General features: G+C 36.0%; 1 protein-coding gene across 6 annotated transcripts in view; it reads left to right on the top strand.

The window, feature by feature from the left end:
• GABRB2 (gamma-aminobutyric acid type A receptor subunit beta2) overlaps positions 1 to 20,333 on the top strand; it is a 148,599-nt gene that overhangs the window by 101,648 nt on the left and 26,618 nt on the right. The gene's annotated exons all lie outside the window — the stretch shown is intronic.

Raw genomic sequence — 20,333 nt, 5'->3', positions numbered from 1 at the left:
AGCTACTGGCAGTTGTTTGATTTTTATTTTTTTCTGATTTTGCTATTGTCGCTACACGCAATTAAAAGCATAAAAAGTTCATTGCCAGGTAGCATCAACACCAGCCATCTTCAACAAAACCAGAAAGCATGTAAGAAACATTAAAATAAGTAAAATGAACTAAATGAGAGAGAATTTTCCAGGATTTTTCATTTTATATTAATTGAATTTAGAATAAAGGAAAGTTAGAGTAAGTATGTTCTTACTTCTCCCCTTGAAGTTACTTTTAACTTAAAAAAAGATATATTTTTTAATGTTTCTCTCTGGTTATGCCTGTGTCAACCTGTAGATATTCCTCAATCATTACACAGTGAAATGTATAAATGATTTCATGTGACCGTGAGTCCCAGCCTAAGCACTAAAAGCATGTTTCTCCCATGGAAACAACATATGTTCCTAGTTGCATTCACTCCCAGAACAGAGTGGTGTGTTGCACACACTAGCATTTCTTCTATCTGTTACCAATAGTAATCTTGGTCTTGTTTTACTGTCGTAGCACTTGTGACCCCGCTGGCTACAAAGTGGAAGCACAGTGGCAAGGATAGCGACAGTGATCAGCATAGCATGGGCTTCAGTCTTCTGTGTGTGAGACAAGGCAGTTATGGAAAGCAGAGATTCAAGCCTATACTGTAATTCTTTATCCGTTCTGTCTGTTGTCAGATACAATTGGAGCAAACTTGGACTCAAAATTGCAACTTGCGAAAGAGGGCGACTGCAACAGACAAATGGAAAATAAGTCTAGAGAGGAGCTTTTTAGAATAAGCACTGCCAAGTGCTAGATACTTGTCTTTACTCAAACACCTGACAGTGCTTCACTCATGATTTCTTCATTGCGTGTCTGGTTTTGTGGGAAGATGGGTTTCTCACTGTGACTGCTGGGCAGTGCAAAGGTTTCGGGACAGAAGCATTGTCCTAAGGACTAAGTTTCACAGATTGTACAGCACACAGCTTTTGAGATACCATCTCAGACAGAACCTATTTTTCAGAAGTTCCTTAGCAATCAAGCTTTTAGAACTGAAACTCACTTTAATGTATCTTAAGCCACATGTTACTATCTTAAAAATGTTAATTCCTACCTATTGCAGAGTTTTAAATGCAGTGCTGTTGGTGGGAAGAGCTAAAATATCTGATTTTATAGGTGCAGGTTATAATTGATACTAGGTGCTTACACAGGAATTTTCATTTTTTTTAATCAACAGCTCATAGCCTCTTTACAGCAGATAATTAATGTCACTTGCTGACTGAGAGCTGAGCCGGGATAACCAAATGCTCTAGGTGAGAAGTGGGTTGGGAAGAGAATCCGCAGTGCACAAACTAGTAGCGTTCACACAGCACATGTCATGCCCTGGAGACTTTTGTGCCAGTGTAAAAGTAACTTTTCAAAGCAAACATGTTTACAAAATAAATTTGGTTTGGTAAAGCTGCATATATTTAATAAACACACTACAGAAAAGATGGTAATCTCTATTGTTTGTATGGTTTTATGAGATGGACTTCCAAAACCTGGTTTTCATTCAAGTTCATCTATACCAGTGATCCAGCCAAACTATATATATTACTCTATTAAACATTTTCCTCTATTATTGCCTGGTTTGTTTTGTGTTCTTTCTCCCTCTGCAATAACCTATTGCATTATTTCTCACTATTTATGCCACCAAGATAAAAACATGAAGAAAATAGTGTCATGTTTTAGACAGTAAGTCAAAGATTTGCCATAGACAGACTTGTCTGTAGTCATTCCTTCTCATTTTGATGCTATATCCACTTTTCTCATTAAGATGTCAGACCATAATGCATTTTGCATAAACTTACATAAGGCAAAGCCAGATAGTTTGACAACTTCAGTATCCTTTTGTTTGCTACAAGAATATAAAGTGCCTCAAGTTTTCTCAGTGCATGAATAATTATGAAACTTTTTCTACAGATGTTCACTGAATTTTCACTGTCATAATTAACATATGGGACTTAGTACATTTCACTTGAAGGATTAACTGCTTCTGCCCTTCCTCATGATACACAGTATGGTCATCCCCTTCTATTTTAAGAGTGCTGTTCTGTGCAGCAAGAACATTTTAATTAAACAAGCAGATTATCTAGTATCAGATATTTGTCCCCTTAAATTTTTCAAGAAAAAATACTTTAGTAATCTGGCAATGCCATCTTGAACTGTACATGAGTGATCTGGTCACATAATTTCTCAGATCATTTTTTCATCTTTCAATAGATTTTTATTATTATTAAAGCCTTAAGTCCTAGCAGTTGGTTTGAGAAATATAGTAATATAATATACAGACTTAATTCACAATTTCCCAAATCACAAATTTTATTTTCCTTTCAATAAAAGTAATTGTAGGAAATATAGAGCATACAACTTCATTTTATGATGAAAAGTTATATTTTCAATACTGAATTTAAAATGTTTAAAGAGAATTAAGGTAATGGTATTCCTTTTTTCTGTTGTTCAAGGGAGAGCTTGGGGACAAAGATGAACATTTTTGAAAGATTCTTTGCATTTCCACATAGAAAGACATTGCCAGAATTTCTAAGTGAGGTTTCCAATATTATTTTCTCTCTCATTATTTATGTAATTATCAAAGCTCAAAGCTTTAATCTTGTTGCTTTATTTGTCCTGCACTGCAGCTACATGTGGGTTTACTAACAGTAGACTTTATTAAAACTGGGTGTCTGGTATCTATTCCTTTCCTTTTGTCATTAATAGGATAGGATTTTAACTCATAATGCTGATGGATATAATGAATGGCTGAATCTATGACTTCATCTTTTCAGCAGTGAGGTAGTCTAGTGACTTGCTGTTAATGCTGATGAAGTTGCCAGTGGATCTAGAGGAAAAGCATTAACTGCAATCATTTAAGATAATAGAGCTGAATTTGGATTTTAATTCATGACGTTGGTAACTGTAATAATTTACAAGATTTAGAAAATGCAATTCTTAGACCTTTTTAGAAATCACTTCTAAAATTCTGAATGAAGGGTATGTTTCCATGGATGTTGTGCATACATATCAAAGCAAATATCAGCTTTCTCCTAAGCAGGTAAAAAATACCAAAGCAATAAAAAAAAGAGTGATGATTATTCCATTCAGGATTTGTTTCATTTCACTGTTGGGAACACTTATAAACATCAGTCATCTGTATTCCAGGAGGTGTTTTAATACCTCTAAGTATTAATAAAACAATGTTCTAATTACTATTTTGAGCATGCAAAAGATACATGGTGGGATTGAAGAAAGTCTCAGATCAAGTGAACTTCAAAAATAAAATGGAACTGACTCACTGTGGTTGTGCATTGCTTAGAAGGTCCTTTTGACTGTGCATCCCAGTTATATCCCAATGAGGAAGCCAATTTCATCCACTCATCATCCTCCCTGCCTGTTTGACCTTATTTTCTTCCAAAGGGAGTAAGACCTTAGGATAGTTTGTGACACCACTTGCCCGCTTGCCACATGGTGTAAACACAACCATCTTATCCCTGTGGCCACTCACAACAGCTTATAGAGAGCAGTGTAGCTATTTATAGAGAGTAGGGAAAATACGCTAGTAAGTGGGATTTAAACTGTGTGCAGAAATATGAAAATAAACATCTTTCAGTGTTTTGACAGTATTGATTAGGTTGGATTAGGATTTTGAAATGAGATGGGGACTTCTGTAGGCAGCACGAGTAACTGAGGTAGTGATGCTGCTCTCAGTCGAAGGGAAACAAGAATCTAAATGCGACTAGAGGAGCTGTCTAGCAAATGTAACATAAATTATGGTCCAAACGTTTGTTACTACATATTCCTTGTCACTTTACACTTTAGAACAGGTGTTAGCCACAGTCTCCTGGCAAAATTCTATCTTTGCTAATTAAATTCTGCCCTGCTAAATTCCCCCTGAAATTTTAATTGGATTTTGTATTCCTTAATATATGCCATAAATTGTTGTGTGAAGCTGCTTTGTGCTATTTAATGGCTGCATTTAATTGGTAGGTGACATACTCCTTATCTGCTAATACAGTGTCTTATCATTTGTGAAGTGATTTAAAATTTATTAATACTGGTTTCTACAATTCATTAAATCTTCATCAAAAAAGCTCATTCTTGGTTTCCCCTGGTCTTCTCAGTTATGTTATTTGGCTGAAAACTGTGTTAGAGAATTGTCTCAAGGGAATATACAAGTAGAACTGTAAAGTGTTTCTGTTGTCTTCAAAAAAACTCAGTTTCATCCATATTGAGAACTGATTTTAAAAGAGATTATAGTATAAAGACAAATTATAAAATGAACTAAACTGAAACATTGCTCTCATGAGGCAGACATATTTTGGAAGTATGCTACCAAAAATTGTTTTTCTGCACACTTTAGATCATTTACAATTTAGCACTTTGAATTAATTTGTATATAGCTGAAGTATATACTTGAAGTGGATTTGGGTAATAATAGAACCATAAACACTTCCTAGTCCACTAAAGCTGAAGTTAGGGCAGACAGCTTGAAAGCAAAATTGTTTCCCTTTTTTTTTTTTCAAAATATGCTTGTAATTAATTTGCCTTTTTAAGAAGGGCCTTTCTTTGGTGAAATACTTTCTCTTTTTTTTTTTTTTTTTTTTTTTTTTTTCAGATTTGATTTGATTTTTTTGCCTTCCTGTAACTGAAGTACTGAAATACTTCTAGCCTTTCTAAACTGGAATTTTCTGTTCATAATGCCGTTTTTCACATGATGGAGTTTCTAATGTTGTCTAGCATTGCCATGATGGTAAAAGCAATGGAAAACAAGTAGCCAGTGTTAACCTGACATTCTTTCCATCACCTTTCTGGGCTGAAAAATGTCTCTTGATGGATCCTCAACAGGTGTAAGCCCCCATGACTATTGACAATCAACACCAGCTGAGCATCTGCCACTGGTTTTGTGATCCTTTCTCAGAAAACTTCTTACTGCGGTTTCTGAGTTACCAATGACTCTGAAATATTGTGACTCCGCACCACACAGATGATATAAGTGCAACTTCAGATATGTCTGTTCATGGTAACATAGCACACACTTAAAAGATTTTTCTCAACAAAGTCAGTGAACTTTCTTTTTTCAAAGAAGGTATCATTCCTGAATATGCAGTTCAGATGTAAGTGCTCAGGAATTTTGCCATTATCAAGTAGAACAAATATGACAGTGTGGTGATTTCCTGTTCTTTCTTCCTGATATTCATTGTTATTTATATGGAATCTTTCTTGATATACTTGATATTAAAGTTATGTAGAGAATGTCTTTAGTTAGGTGTATGTTTATATGCATAGTTCTATGCATTATACCTTATATTCATACTCTGCTATTTAGGCTGGTTAAACATTTCAAAATCTGGATATTTAAAAAATATAGACATTTTTACATTTGTTTTCAGAAAAATCTCCATTTCTTTTTGTCCTGTATTCTGCTGGTTTTTAACGGTTTGCTTGCTAGTTTGCCAATGGGCTCTTTGAATGTTGGTATTATGTTAACTGCATTTCTTCAACTATCAACCTTATTCCAAGTACACTGATGATCCTACAAAAAATGTTAACAATATAGTGTTATTTTCCTTTTTAATGATGCATCAAATAGTTATAATGAACAGGGTCATGAATACATTTGGGTTAGTGAAGGGAACAACAATTTGATCAGTTCACTACAGACTTTAATTTTATTTATTCTGATTAAGCTGGCAGGTTGCCACATATGTATGCCATTTCATCCAAAAATCAAACCAACAAAACTTGGAAGGAAAGTTACAGTTAAATTACCATCCACTTAGTATTTAATATCATTAGGCTTTCTTCTCCTCTTTCACCTAGCATGTGTTTTACAGGTGTTGATCTATTTTATTATTGCTTTTCTGATACTGGAAGTTTATTTAATGGGTGATCTTCAGTGATATGTACAGTAAGGTTTCAGGGGGAATTTGGGGTGTGCCTGAGATGCAGAGGCTGTGTATATATGAACAGCTCACAGCTCAGGACTGTATCCTCACCATCCTGCTCCGAGACTTCTCGTATTTACCGTGCTTGTGACCACTGGAATATATTCAGGTGTTTTGTTTTTTCTGGGGTTGGGGATGACCCTCTCCTTTATGTTCATATGCATTTATTTTTGTGGTACTTACTAGGATAGTGTTTACTATTGTTTATGGCAAACAGTTTCATCAAAATGCAGAGTCTAGCCTGTGTGGTCCTCCAGTAAGGGCTATTTCACTTTAGCCCTTTTAGTTTTGTTTTTGTATATATCTTTACTGACTTTTTCTAAACACTGCTGAGTTTGCAGACCTGGTTGGTTTTTGGTTTCCTTGAAGAAAATCTCCTATTCTGCCACTTTTACTTGGCAATGTTTTTTGTTTCAGTACTTTACAAAGCAAGAATCGGACTCAGTCTGTGTTTATATATGAGTGCTTGGAACAGGGAAGGTAATAAAGTGTTTCTTAGCCATTTTATCACTGTACACACAGGCTGGATATAATTACAGAGCCTGTGCCTAGGAAAACATTGGGTTTGCAGCCTTTCCACTCATCTATCAGCTCCATGAGACGTTTCAAGTCAAAGTGGCTTTTAAAAGCCACTTGGGACAGTTCAGCTCTTCAGTATTCCAACTTCTAACTTCTGACAAAATGACATGATAAAACTCTAATGAGACGGGTTGATATCTTAACTCACTGCCTCCCAAAGACACATTTATTCTTTGCTACAAAAGAGGCCTTTCATTCAAAGGTTTGGATAAATATTTACCTTATACAATAGTAGTACTAAAATATTTCCTAAAAAAATACTACAGCATATAAGTACTTGTAACACAAACAGACTGCTGAAGTAATTCAAATATTGTACAAAATTGGGAGCACCACAGATAAGACAATGGCTTAATAAACATGTTGACAAGGTGGTTGTTAGATACCTGCAGCACTGATGTGATGTGCTCCTAAGCCATGACAGCCTCCTGGAGACCGAGGATGCTACAGAGCGGGGGAGGAATCCAATTTTCATGTTTACAGTAACAGAGCTCACTGTACTTTAAGCTTCTTGCTTCGACACAGAAGCAATGTGTTCCCTGCAAATAACAATTTCCCAATTCCTGAATCCCTCAGACATGTACAGGATAACACTTTCCAATGGAAGGACAAAGTTAGAAAATAGGAATATAAATGTAGATACTGATGTGTGATGCCTTGGGTTGCAAAGATATGCTAGGAATGTCACTGTACAGGGAAGAAGGCAGTTTGAGTAGGGAACACACAAGCAGAGGTGTGGAATATGGTAGGCTCATGTGAAAAAAATATTGTCAAATTGCTTTTTAATAGTTTGGAATTTGAGTCATGATTCCTTTAAGAATCCATCTTTGCAGTTTCAAGTGTCAGAAAAATATAGTGATTATGAAGTATTAATAATAGCATTTTCTGTTGCTGCATTGTGTATTATACATTTTTGTATTATTCATGTGTTTTTCTCTTCATTTTTTTGAAGAAGGGTATTTATTTCAAAGGCCTGAGAGAGGTGCAGTCCACATGGGGCTCTAAGCATAGAGATGTAGCGCTCTAACTTCTTTATATGAGGCCGATTCTCTTTTATGTATGTTAGAATATTGTACTGGATTCTTTTTAATGAACATTTACATGCAGATATGCTGCTTTTCTAGCCCAAGAGGCAACCTTATGTAATACATATTTGCATATTGACACAGTTACGATACCAAGCTAGAGGAAAACAGAATAAAAGTCAACCGAGTGTGTTAAAATCTACTTGCATGAAAAAGTTCCTTTAAGGGTTCGCATTATCTTGTCTCAGTCGTATCTGCTTCGAGAAATAGGCATAGCCTCGAGCGATGCCTGGAGTTGCTACTCAGAAGAAAAGTGAATGTTAGAAAAGTTATAGATAATTTTGTTAACTTAAAAACTTCTGAAATGTGGAATGCAGTCATGAAGTCATCTTGGTATGGTACCTGGTAACGTCAGTGCAAGCCAGAGGGGCATACAGGCTACCAAGTAAAACAGGGTGTTACATATAGAGGATTGAGCATGGCTTTGTATTACATAAAAGCCAAAGCTTTAAGCTAAACTAGAGTAAGTGAACTCAGGAGGAAAATGTGAAAGGAGGTTGCTTCTGCCATGGATTTCACAGGAGGTGGCTGCTTAATTTGATACTCTCCAGGGTCACAGTCTTCTGTGCCAATCAAATGCAGAGAGCTGAAGTAGATTTCTTTCTTCTTCTTTGGCCTTGTCCCATGTCCTGTTAAAAGACTTCCATGTCCTGCTACCTTGTGCATACCTATCCACAACCATTAGCATCTTGTTACCTGGCCAAATGATTTTTTTTTTTGTATACTGTTTCTACAACCTGGAGGGTTGTGTGTCAAAAGAATTTATTCTCGCCTCTTTCAGCATCCTAGGAAGGTAGCTGGGATACTGCCAACAAACCTGTGCTGTCTTTTCTGATATAGGTGTCACAACAGAATTTCCTACAGGAAAGTCCTCTGAGCTTTGAGGCAAGCAGCTCCCACCAAAATACTTAGAGAAGTCAGTAATGTGCTTTTTGATACCAACCAGGCAGTGTGAAGGACGTGTAGAAATGTTACAGGTCTATTGCAATTTTAAGGAAATACTGTTGTAGTTCTAACAAAATCAGGATCTTTAATAAGTATTCCTAAAAACTTCATTCACATGATACTGTATAAACAGTTCTCCACAACAAAGGTACATGTAATTATCCTTGAAAAAGCTTTTAGAAGAAAGAGGACTTATCCAGATACAAAAATATATTAAGAAAGAATTCCCAAATCTGTATAGTCATTGCTAAAAGAAAATTAATTTTTGCAAGCTCAATTAAGTGTCCAAAACCAACCTTAATTCTACATGTGTAAACCGCTTGTTTTTTTAATGTTCTAATGATGTCTAGTTCTTATCAATAGCAGTTTTTAGCATATTGTTGTTGGACAGTCACTGAGAGCAATGTTTCTATTCTTTCATATCCAGATATTTACTTAAAGGAGAAGTGGTTTAGATATCATGACATCATGAATACTGCAGGTAAAGACAGAATAATATTCCAGAGCATTGCCTCACACTGCATTGCAAGCTGACATATCTTAATGAATAAATATTTTTCTAAACTGAACAAATGCACAGACGCCAGACTGCAGGGCTTTCTTCTACAAATTACATTTTTCTGCTTGTGGCCTTGGATTTTTAATACAGCTATGGAATAATCAAGCAGAGTGGGGTATTAATGTAGTTTTATAAGTGTGAAGGTTGCCAGATGTTGTTCATTTTTCCTCTTTTTTTTTCTTTTTTTCTTTTAAATTGTACAACAGCATTCAAAATGTAGGCTGATTAGTGAGTTGTGGGGAACTTAGATATGTGAGTCCAAATGTTATAAGTATAAAAAATTGAGCTTACGTAGATGATGCTTTACTTATTCATTTCTTTGCATATACCCATGACTTCTATTTCCAGTTTTGAAAAGACCAACTCTTAAATCAGATAAAAGGGCAAAAGTCCAACATATTTAGTCTTTCAATTAAGGCTTCTCTTAAGTAAGAAAATTGGGAGACTTATTTACCTGTAAGAAAACAATATTTAATATCTGAACTCCTTCATAATTTCCACAACATATATAATTGTTTTGGACACCGATTTTCCTCTGCATAAATTTCAAGTTAATGTAGCCAAATAAAATTAAAGGGTAGGGATCCGATGAAAACGTGAAAATGTGTACAGGTTGCAGTGATTAAATCGATGGTAGGGTGCAAATGTGAGTATTTGTTTTCCCCACATGATCTTTGTCTTTATTAAAGGGTAGGAAGAGAAAATAATTTGTCATTTACTCAGTGTGGATGTACGTTTTAGTATAAAAGTGCTTTTCCTGGAAACATGGCCTGCTCAAGAGTACAAGACAGTTGCTAATGGTTGTTTTCAAACATCAGAAATAGTTTTCAGTTTTACACAAAAAGCTGGGGTTTAGGACGTTTCCAACAGTCTTCAAAACTATGTGTTTGGCATGCAGTTCAGAAATGGACTATATATTTGCATCAAAGTACAAAACCAGACGTTTTAGCAGGGCCTATTATGATAGGACAAAGTATGATGTTTTGTAACTAAAGGAGGGGAGATTCAGGCCAGACATGAGGAAGAAATTTTTTGCAAGCAGGGTACTAAAACACTGGCCCAGGTTGCCCAGAGAGGTGGTGGATGCCCCATCCCTGGAGACATCCCAGGCCAGGCTGGACGGGGCTCTGAGCAACCTGAGCTGGTGAAGATGTCCCTGCTCGTGGCAGGGGTGGCACTGGATGAGCTGTGAAGGTCCCTTCAACCCAAACTATTCTGTGACTCTATGAAAAAATTGTTCCCTCTGCACCCAAGTTGCATCTTTAATATTATGCAAAAAGATAGCAGTACTTTCAAATTGCATCTTACAAATATGCCTCATTTAAAAACACATAAGAGACTTCAGATTTAATTCTTTGGTTGATGAGACAACCCATGCAAAATCTACTCCATTTTTGGCTGTTTTGCAAGTGTGTCCTTACTAATACAGATATTTTCTCAAATCTGCAAGTTAGAGATCACCGAATTAATTTCCTCAGATACACACAAGCATGGCACAAGAAACTTTGCCAAGTGAAGACTAAGGAGAGGCTGAAAGAGGCTAATTATATTCAAGGTACTGGCAGGTCTTCTGAATGGTCTTGGTTGAGGAAATGTACTGTCAACAGAAGCAAAAGGCCAGGATAATAGCACAGGACCAAAATGATGGTATTTACTATCTCAGGTGTTTGTGGCTTCCTTCTGCTCATTCAAAACAGCTGTGGCTGACTTTTCATGCATAATGTTGGCCTCACTATGGTTAATCACATTATCAAATTGTAATGTACTGCTTTGGAAAAAAATGTACTGTAGATTTTTTAAAAGTTGATTCTTTTTTTTATACTATACATGTTTATTTATTCAGTCCCTTAGGAAACAACAGAACACTGCACAAATCCACTGAAAGTATCACAGTCAAACAGAGCTCTTGTCCATCTGTTTATTCATGGATTTTATATAATGATCCAGTTAATATCTAAGAGAGGCATGATTCATTTGCTGAAGTTTCTTCAGGTGAAAATTTTTAGCCCTGTATATTAAATATATGCACTTAAATGTAATCCTTTATACATTGGAGGTTTTTGGGCATGGTGAAAGGTTCACGTAGGGCTTGAGTAGCTTCTTGGCGTTCTGAGTTAGTACTTCAACATGTATACCACAGTCCTGCTTCATGGGACATGTGCTTTGTTTCTTATGAAGGTTAAATCTTGTGAGCTAGGTGAAACAATCATTGTTTTTCTGTAAGCAATTTGCAATGCTGAAGTGTGGTACTGTAGATATTTATTATTTTTATTTAAATTTTTGACTTGATTTCATTGATTTAAGTGTGGAAGAAAATAGTTGACTGATACAGTAACATCTTAAGTCTTGAAACATAATAAATACCTTATATTTTCACTTTCTAGATAACTGAAAAAAAAAAAGCATATTGTCTGCTTATACCTGATTGCCATTGTCTTTTCAAAATGGTTATTTTCACTTGATTTCTCTTCATTTTGTGATTTAATGACATTGAAATAGATTGCTAAAGAATTGATTAATTCATTTTTATCATATTTACATCAGCTGCAGTTCACATTTAAATAGCAATTTGTTATTCCTGCCTAAATGTTGCTTTTCTCAGCAATGATTGATGTCATCCTCATGGTTACATCTTGCAATTTCCTACTGTGTCTCTGAAGATCTACTCTTATAAGAAGTGAAAGCAAATTTCCTGGTTCTTCTGTATAGCTGACAATAATATTAAGCTTCAAGAAAATAGACAATTATCCTGGGCTTCTTAATATTCAATTTCCCAGTATTTTACCATAGTCTTCTTTTAATAACAAATTAAAATAAGGGGTTTTTTTTTGTTTGTTTGGTTTTGTTTGTTCTTCTTCCTCCCATCCCTCTCCCCTTAAAAAGTATCTTATGATGTTTAATATAGTTACTTGTGTGTTCTGGAGCTCCTTTTTAATGTAATATGTTCAACAGGGTATTAATAAATGTTACTGTAGAACTGTGACGTATACTAACCTGTTTTTTGAAATTTACAGATTGATGGATTTTTTTTTTTCTTTATTTTGCTATTAGTGGAAGTGAGAATTACGTTTAGTGCTATCTTTGTGTTGGCAACAGTCGCCACATAACATTTGTTATAACATGTTTTCTTCACATAACATTTCTTAATGTCAGCCATGCTGTGCAAAATTCCCCTTCAGACATGATTCAGACTTAATCCGTGCTCACAACTGGCAACTTTGTCGTCAGAAGAGGTCTTCTGCTAAATGAAGTGGGTTGGATAGGCTTTGGCAGAACTTTGGGATAGGATGTTTCTAGGTACTTTAAAAAATGTGTATGGTTTTCAGACATGCAATTTCAATAGTGATGGAAATCCCTGAAGTTTAGACATTTAAATAAATAAAACAGGACCAGATGTATTATACATTATTGTGTTCTGGGACATAAACATAGCACTTGGTCTTCAGGAAACATCAAACACGAATGATGGAGATCAGAAGAAAAAGATGAAGAGCATTCTTGCATGTGATCTGGGAAAGATATGTAGTCTAAGCTACACAGAAAGTGCCACTGTGAAGATTGTGTGGTGCCCAGTTGTTGCTGGAGTGTCAGGAAGAAGATATTTCTGATGATGTGGCACCTGCATTGGGCTAATTAGGCATCATTATCTTCATATCACCAGGCATGGCTCAGTTGTATACACTCATCTCTGTTATGTGGGGAGCACTTAAACTTGCAAGATCTCCACGGCGTTGAATCGAGTAACTTTTTAGATCATTCATACTGGTGGCAGAAGCTGAGCTTGTGGAAGCCGAAAGATTGCAAGAAATTGCCAAGTTCTGGGAACTAGAACGTTTTTAAATTTTATTGTACTGATACAGTTTCCCTATCTGTTTCTAATCTCTCTTTCTTTTCCTAGAAGTATTGTAACAGTGGAAATTTACTTATGAAAGCATTTTGCAGCAAGTGCCCTAAAGTACAAATGATTTTCATTGAATTATTTAGAAAAAAAAAACAGCGATGACTTTTAACAGGTTGCACCAGGACACCTCTTCTACGTGTTACCGGTCTTACCATAAGCAAGAATCAGCCTAGAGTGCCTACATGAAAATTAAACTCCGCTCTGCCATGAAAATCCTACTGTGAGCCCAGGAATCAATTTTGTAATTTCACTTGTCCATCAAAACTCCTTTTTTTAATAGCCCTGTGCTGTCCTATGGTAATTATGGCTCACTTTTCCTTCTTCCCTTCTTTCTTCTCCCCACCTCACAATCTCTTTTATACAACTTGGAGATGATTATATTTGGAGACATTTACCAACTTAATCTAAAAATCAATTGAGTTTCACTGTAGTCAGAAAATTGTACATCCTCTTTTGTATCCAAATCCTCGGAGCCTTAGGGGAAAAAGTTGTTGAACTGAAATGTAAAAAGAATTTTAATGTTTTATGCAGAACAGAATTGGGAGGAGGGGAGAGGGGAGAAAGAGGAGAGAGAAACAATACAAGCATGATGTGCTTTTTCCAGTTTCTCTGATGCCGAATGGGTTCAGCAGTACACAAACTCTGACTTTCCTTCTCTCCTTTATAATACCCCATTGATTTCAGTGTATGGTGACTTGTATTTTCCTCAGCTTTGAAGATCTCTGCAAATTCAAAGAAACACTTCTTGCTTATTCTGCCTGGCTATGTTTTTAAATTAATAAGTGGATGGTGATGAATAAAGTAACGCAGTGAACCAAGTTTGAGTGTTGTGAGGGGTTTCAGAATTTTAAAATATGCTTTGCATGTGTCGAGGGTTTAGATTGCAGGGTGACAATAAAACCCTGGCAGATGTATTATTAACCTCCTCCCCCCCACTCCCCCTTTTGCCCCTCCCTCTCCCTCCTTCCCACTCAGGACAGGCGATCAGGAGGGAAAGAAGGACAGAGGGAAGAGAGTTGGAAAAATTAAAGATGTTTTACTAATGCTACTGATAAGAATAGAGAAAATAATACAAAATATACAAAACCAATCTTGAAAGTCCCAGTAACTGCAGAGCCGGCACCCGAAGTCCTGGATTGGACCCTGCAGCCAACCGGAGCTGGATTCAGTCTCTCACTAAGCCTTAGTTCGCAGGGACGACTAGCAAGGTCCTCTCCTAATGTCGACCATAAGCGGAAGGGAAAAAGGGATGAGATCCTCGTGATCTCCCACTTTATATGAAGTATTCACGTGAATGGAATGTTATACACAGTTGGTCAGTTTCTTGGTCACCGGTTTCTAGTTGGCCCTCTTGCGAGATGTCTATCCATGCTTATCAATAAGTTTGCATTCCATTGCTAGGTTTACCAAAACATGTGTCTGGTTCTCCAGGAAAATGCAATTAATATGAAAGCTTTAGCTGACAGGCAAATTCACTAAAAGAGAAACTTGTTTTTAACAAAACCAGGACAGCATGTAACTTGGGATTTTGTAGGTAATTTTGCTGTTTGCGTTGTGCAAATGCTAAACTGCTGAATAAATTATTGAAAAAGGAGAAGTTGGTGGTTCTGTGTTTAAAAATAAATAAAATGCATAGATATTGCTGCTAAAGGTGTTCCATGATCTCTTCTGTAAACAGGATTAACCATTTGCTTTATGTTTCTGTGTAGCATTCATCTCATTGTACAGGGCCTGTATGTGTCCAGTGTCTCAGTTAGTCTGATAGTCTATGGTATTAACATGTATAAGACTGTCAGCAGATACTATTTTGCATATTCTTAATCAAAACTTGCAGTCTGCTATAGATATATTCATTAATTCTCTCTATTTAATTTTGGCAATCTACTATATCATGAGTGGCTTGGCAGAGAAAATCCAGTCAATAGCAGCAGAGATAGGAGAGATTAAGTATCTTGACACTCATTCCCTACTATGAGTCCATAGACTTTTGTATATTGTAAAGTAATTTTGTGATTTTTTTTTTTTCAAACATACCATGTGTATAATGCAACTATATCATTCTTCAAAATATAAGTGCTATTCATCTTGTAAATGATTCTTTTATGATAGTATTTAATTCCAGAACCTGCTGTAAGTGGAGTTCTCATGTGTTTTGTATTTGTGAGCAAAACACAAATACTTTGGGTGATGGGGAAGATTGTGCAATGCCAGCTTTCACTGAGCCTCCGGACCTGCTGGAGCAAAAATCTTGTTGCATTGACCAAATTGTGCTACGTCGTACTTCCATGTTGATGACATCTAGAATGACTGATAGAAAATGTAATTAGAAGGACACTTTTTTGGATAAGCTTGAGCAGATGGAGTTAGGATTAAGCCAGTTCCCAACAGGATGCTTTCGTGTCACTGTTAAAATGGAAGGATTTCTCCTGAGCTCAGCTGTGATGCTGCTGGGGTACATGTGTTGTCCAATGCCATTCCAGCCATACTCAGACAATTTGACAATGGTTCAGAGCAGAATGAGGTTAATGTACAGCTTCAGAATTGTCTCTGTGTTTTAGCCACATTTTTACTGTTTTCCATGTTTATGTCATTATTTTTTTCTCAGGTCAACAAATGTGTTTAGTCTATGCTACCATAGTATTAGTAATATGAACCACTTCAATTCCTACATGGTGTGCACAGTGTAGAAGTGTATGTGAATCTATATATCAATCAAAAATATAGCCCAGCTGTCATGTACAAACAAAAACATTGTGAGGCAATGAATCCTACTGACCAATTCTGAGATTTTAGAGAAGTCGGCTTCTTTTTGTCTGTCATGTGGTGTTTCTAGTAACTAGGTTGTGTCTAAATATCCTCAAGCTCAGCCAGTAATAGTACTGCTTTCATTTTAGGTCGTTTGTATTTAAAGAATTACACATTTTGACTTGTCTTAGACAGACTGGGAAAAATATGTTTCTTTGTAGTTTCTGTATGAAGAGGTTATTTTATGTTCTAGTAGTTGCTTATTTTTCTTCTGCAGTGCTTCATCTTCTGTCATTTCTTGGAGTACAGGCAATGATGAACTCCCTCTTCATGTTAATGGGAGTCGAGAATTCTTTGCTTTCCTTGGGACTGGTGCCATATTACCAGGACAATATATTGATCTGGTTGACTGCCGATGTGTGATGCATGACAGAAATGAGAAATGGAACTTTCTGAATGTGATGTAAATTGTGCTGCTGCTGATATATAGACGATTTAGGAAAAAGCAATCAATCAGATTCTCTGTTCTGGTAGCAGTGCTAACAAACAATTTAATGTATAGTAAAATAACAGGTCTTTTACAATCTAAATCAAATAGTGTTTTGTGCTGACCTCAGATTCTTGCAAAAATGGCTTGCAGCATTTTTGGGCTTAGTATGCTTTACTTTCTATGTTACTGACTGATAATGTTAGAAACATTGAGCTGACATTCATTAACTCTGCCTTTTTCTTGTCAAAAGATACAGATGAATCTTTCTAGAGTTCCTTTTATGATTTTAAATTGGTCTTTAAATAATTTTAACTTGTAAGTAGAGTTGTTTTGAGTCTTGGATACCTGCAGATGGAGTTCATTATAGCCACAGGTATCTGTAAAACATTCGCTAGATACATGAATAGACCCATTCTCTCTTCTGGCCGATGTTTTGTGGATATTAGACTTATATTGAATTACATTTGGGTGCTTTTCCAGTACACAATAGCATTCATTTGCAGATGACTATAATGTTATTTTCTCCCCTTCTCCATGTTATGAAATGAATAGAAGGATTTAACTTTCTTGGAAAGAGGAAGAAGTATTTTAATGAAAGCTTGAAGAGACTTCCTGAAATTCTTTTGCATACCTGCTAACAAGTCTTGTCATTCAGTGTCCAAGTCTCAGCGTCACATTTCCCTGGTGTAAGTGCGGTATGCAGCATGGAGCTGCACGGTGTCCCCAAAGCAGCCCAGAGCTGAATAATTTGGAATCTTTGGTTTAAACTTTTGAGAGAGATTTTCAAAGGAGTTCAGCTCTCCTCAAGTAGTTGTCGATATTTGTTTAGTATTAAGGCTGTGAGAATGCTGGTGCATTCAGCAGTCTGCTGGAACAGAAACCCTGGAGTTCTTTCCTGCATTAAACTTGGTACAATTAGACAGTTCAAGGCCAAACCATGTATGGGCAGTTGGGCAGAAAAGTTCTACTAATAGATGTTCCAAAAAATAAAATAAAGAGCCATTTGGACTTTTTATAAAACATATTTTCTCTTACGTAAAAAAGTGGATTTTTCCTTGTTGTAACGTATTTTTAAATTCATTTGTTGGAAAGAAAAAGAAAGGATGGATTTGTTAGTTATGAAGTTTAATGGTTAAATTACTTCAAAAGTAAATAACTTACCTTGATTAATCCCACTGACTTCAGTAAATGGTCTTAGATTCTGGCATCTCCTGTTCAAGGAAAGGGTAGATTTGAGACACAACCAGCAAAACTCAGTATCACAAAGTTAAGAGTGAACCCTCACAACAAGGAATGTAATATCATTCTTTCTAAACTCTCTAAGGATGTCCTTTAATATTTTTCATAATATATATTTGCTTTTCCATCTCAAGATCAGCCAATTTATTAATTTTTCTATGTTTTTAGATTTTCTTTTTCTCTCTGAAAGGCTAGAGTGAGACCTGACAAATACGAAGTGGTGATAGACAAGGAAACATACGTAAGCTGTCTGCCTCTTTTCTGAAGATACACTTGTAACCAGAAGAGTTAAAGATACCATGATAACCTGATGAATTTCAGGTCTGCAGAATCTGCACAGATTCCTCATACCGTGTAACCCTTGGAAAAATGACCAAAGAACTTACTGAACTGAATGAGGGATTTGTGCTTCGCACAAATACTGAGACAAATGTGTTCCCTTTAAATGTCTTATTGAAGTGGGCCTGTCTTGCCATGAGCACAGTCGTTAATGACCTCCATCCATGTACCACTATCTTCCTGGAAAAGTTCCTTTTAAAGCAAATGAAGCAGATATAGCGGTACTTAAAATCTGGTATCCTGCAGAGAGTAGAAACAACTCGTCAACAGCCAGTGCTGCAGTGTTAACAGTAATTTGCCTCCCTGTCAAACAACTTCTTCTCCACTGCGAGAAGGTACAGCAATAGGTGTGATGATTCTTTCCACCAGCATTTGGGAATGTGACAACAGGTGTTGCTATTAGTGGATTTAGGTGGTAAGTAACGATTTGCAAAAACAAAGTCTGTCTGCTGGAATACAGCTTCTACAGGTATCCACTGGAGAACCAAAGGATGGGGCCGGGCAGGGTGAGACGTTCACACCCACAGCCCAGGGAGGAGGAGAGGAGTTACCAAGATGTTACATTAACAGTGTAAGAGCTAGAACCTGGTAGAAACTTTCACCACAAGAAATAATGAATTTAGAAAAGCTAAATTAAATATTACAGCATATGGTCAAAGGTTTTTATGTTGTATTTCACAGCTCAGGTCTGTTAGTTCAGAAACTATGGTAATCTCATTTACGTGACTAAGTAGAAGTATTCCTCATTTCTTAAAACACTCAATGCTTAAAAGTGCCTCAGTATTTCAGGTCATTTTGGAAGGAAAGTAAGTTTCAAAGTATTGTGCTCTTTCTTCATGTACCTTTTGCTATCTTTATATTGTGAAGGAAATATAACAAGGTTAATTGAATAAATGAGAGATAGGGAGGGAGGCTCACTTATAATTAGACAGTCTCAGAAAATCATAATTAAGCAGCAAAATACATTATTTCCTTGTGAGTACAAAGCAATTCCAATCTCCTGGGTAAATCTGTAGTTTTACTCTGGAAATAATTTAACCGATACTATAGAGCAATTCAAAATCAGTTATAACAACAGCCTTGGCTGAACTAAGGATGCCTTGCTTAGCCATTAGAAATCATTGCCCTAAAACTATCTGTATCTCTAAATACAGTATCTCTTGGTCGATGTGCAACAATTTTGTGCTGTAAATTTCATCTGAGACAATTCTACGTCGGGTGCTAAAGGTTTTCCTATGCAAAGTTGCAACAAGAGAAAAGCAAAAGTAATCACATGTTGAACTTCATGAAACAAATTAAAAGCTGATAAATTCTGATAATTAAAAATGCAGATTTGAACATACATCTTATCAAAGTGTGTAAGAAACATCACTATGATGCATTTCTTTGCAGTGCTAGGCTAATGGTTGGACTTGATGATCTTAAATACCTTTTCCAATCTAAATGATTTTATGGAATCCTAAATATAATTGTGGAGTCATGGTTAGTGCTTGTTTGATACAAAGGATAGGCTTTCTGCTGACAGATAGCAGTGGTTTTGGCTCCTTTTCAGTTTTAGACTCTGAACAATTAACATACAATAAATGCAAATATTATGATATCTGTGAGATTCTTTGTTTCATCAAAAATGAGTCTAGAGGAATTTAGCCAATTCTTTGATGGTACTGTCTGAACAGAGGAGGGAAGCTAGATATTATAGGCAGTTATTAGTCCAAATTATGTTCACTTATTCCTTTGAGTCTCCTCTTGTTGAAATGAAAGTATGTAGGGGAACAAATAAGTGATCATTGATGATTTGTTGGTGTGAATTTAAATTGTGGATTTGTCAAAGGCATACCGTGTTCCACATTGTAGAGCTTTTTCTCCCTTAACTATTGAAGCTTATTTAGAAGATACAAGCCTCGTTTTTCCCTTTGGTTGGTGTCATCAGCTAGAGCTAGTAAACTTTCGGGTAAATGGAAATATTAAGGAAGAACTTATTTCACAAAAAAAATGTTTAAAAACTCTCTTTTCTTATCAGATATGCTGTCAGTGTCAGCAGCTTTGAAAGAAAAGCAGGTTCCATCTAGAATTTTTGATGAGCTGTTCGAAATCTGTCCTGAATGAATTACATTGCTGTGATTCATTAAATTAGTTTTTCATTTTCTGCCCTCAAACTGCTTTAGATTTGCTGCTAGCCCCATGACAAACAGAATGAGTCTTGCATTCTGGAATTGCTATCAGTATGCTATCAGAATGTAACTACCAAAGTCACTCGCCTTCTGCTACTGCTGTGCACCTGGATTACACATAGATTATAAAAAAAGAGTAATGCATGGAAACAGTTTTATAGTTTCTAGGTTACCAAAAATGCATTATCTGCTTTATTCCTTGAAATTAAATGCTGCTGAGCAGTCTAAAATGTTTTTTTTTATTATATGATTTTGTCCTTTCACTGTGGGTGAAAACTTAATGTCAAATATATAACAT

The sequence above is a fragment of the Columba livia genome, chromosome 14 (assembly GCF_036013475.1).
Source record: "Columba livia isolate bColLiv1 breed racing homer chromosome 14, bColLiv1.pat.W.v2, whole genome shotgun sequence".
NCBI classification, from domain to species: Eukaryota; Metazoa; Chordata; class Aves; order Columbiformes; family Columbidae; genus Columba; species Columba livia.
The sequence above is the reverse complement of the archived record's forward strand: the minus strand, read 5'-3'. Positions and strand labels throughout refer to the sequence as shown.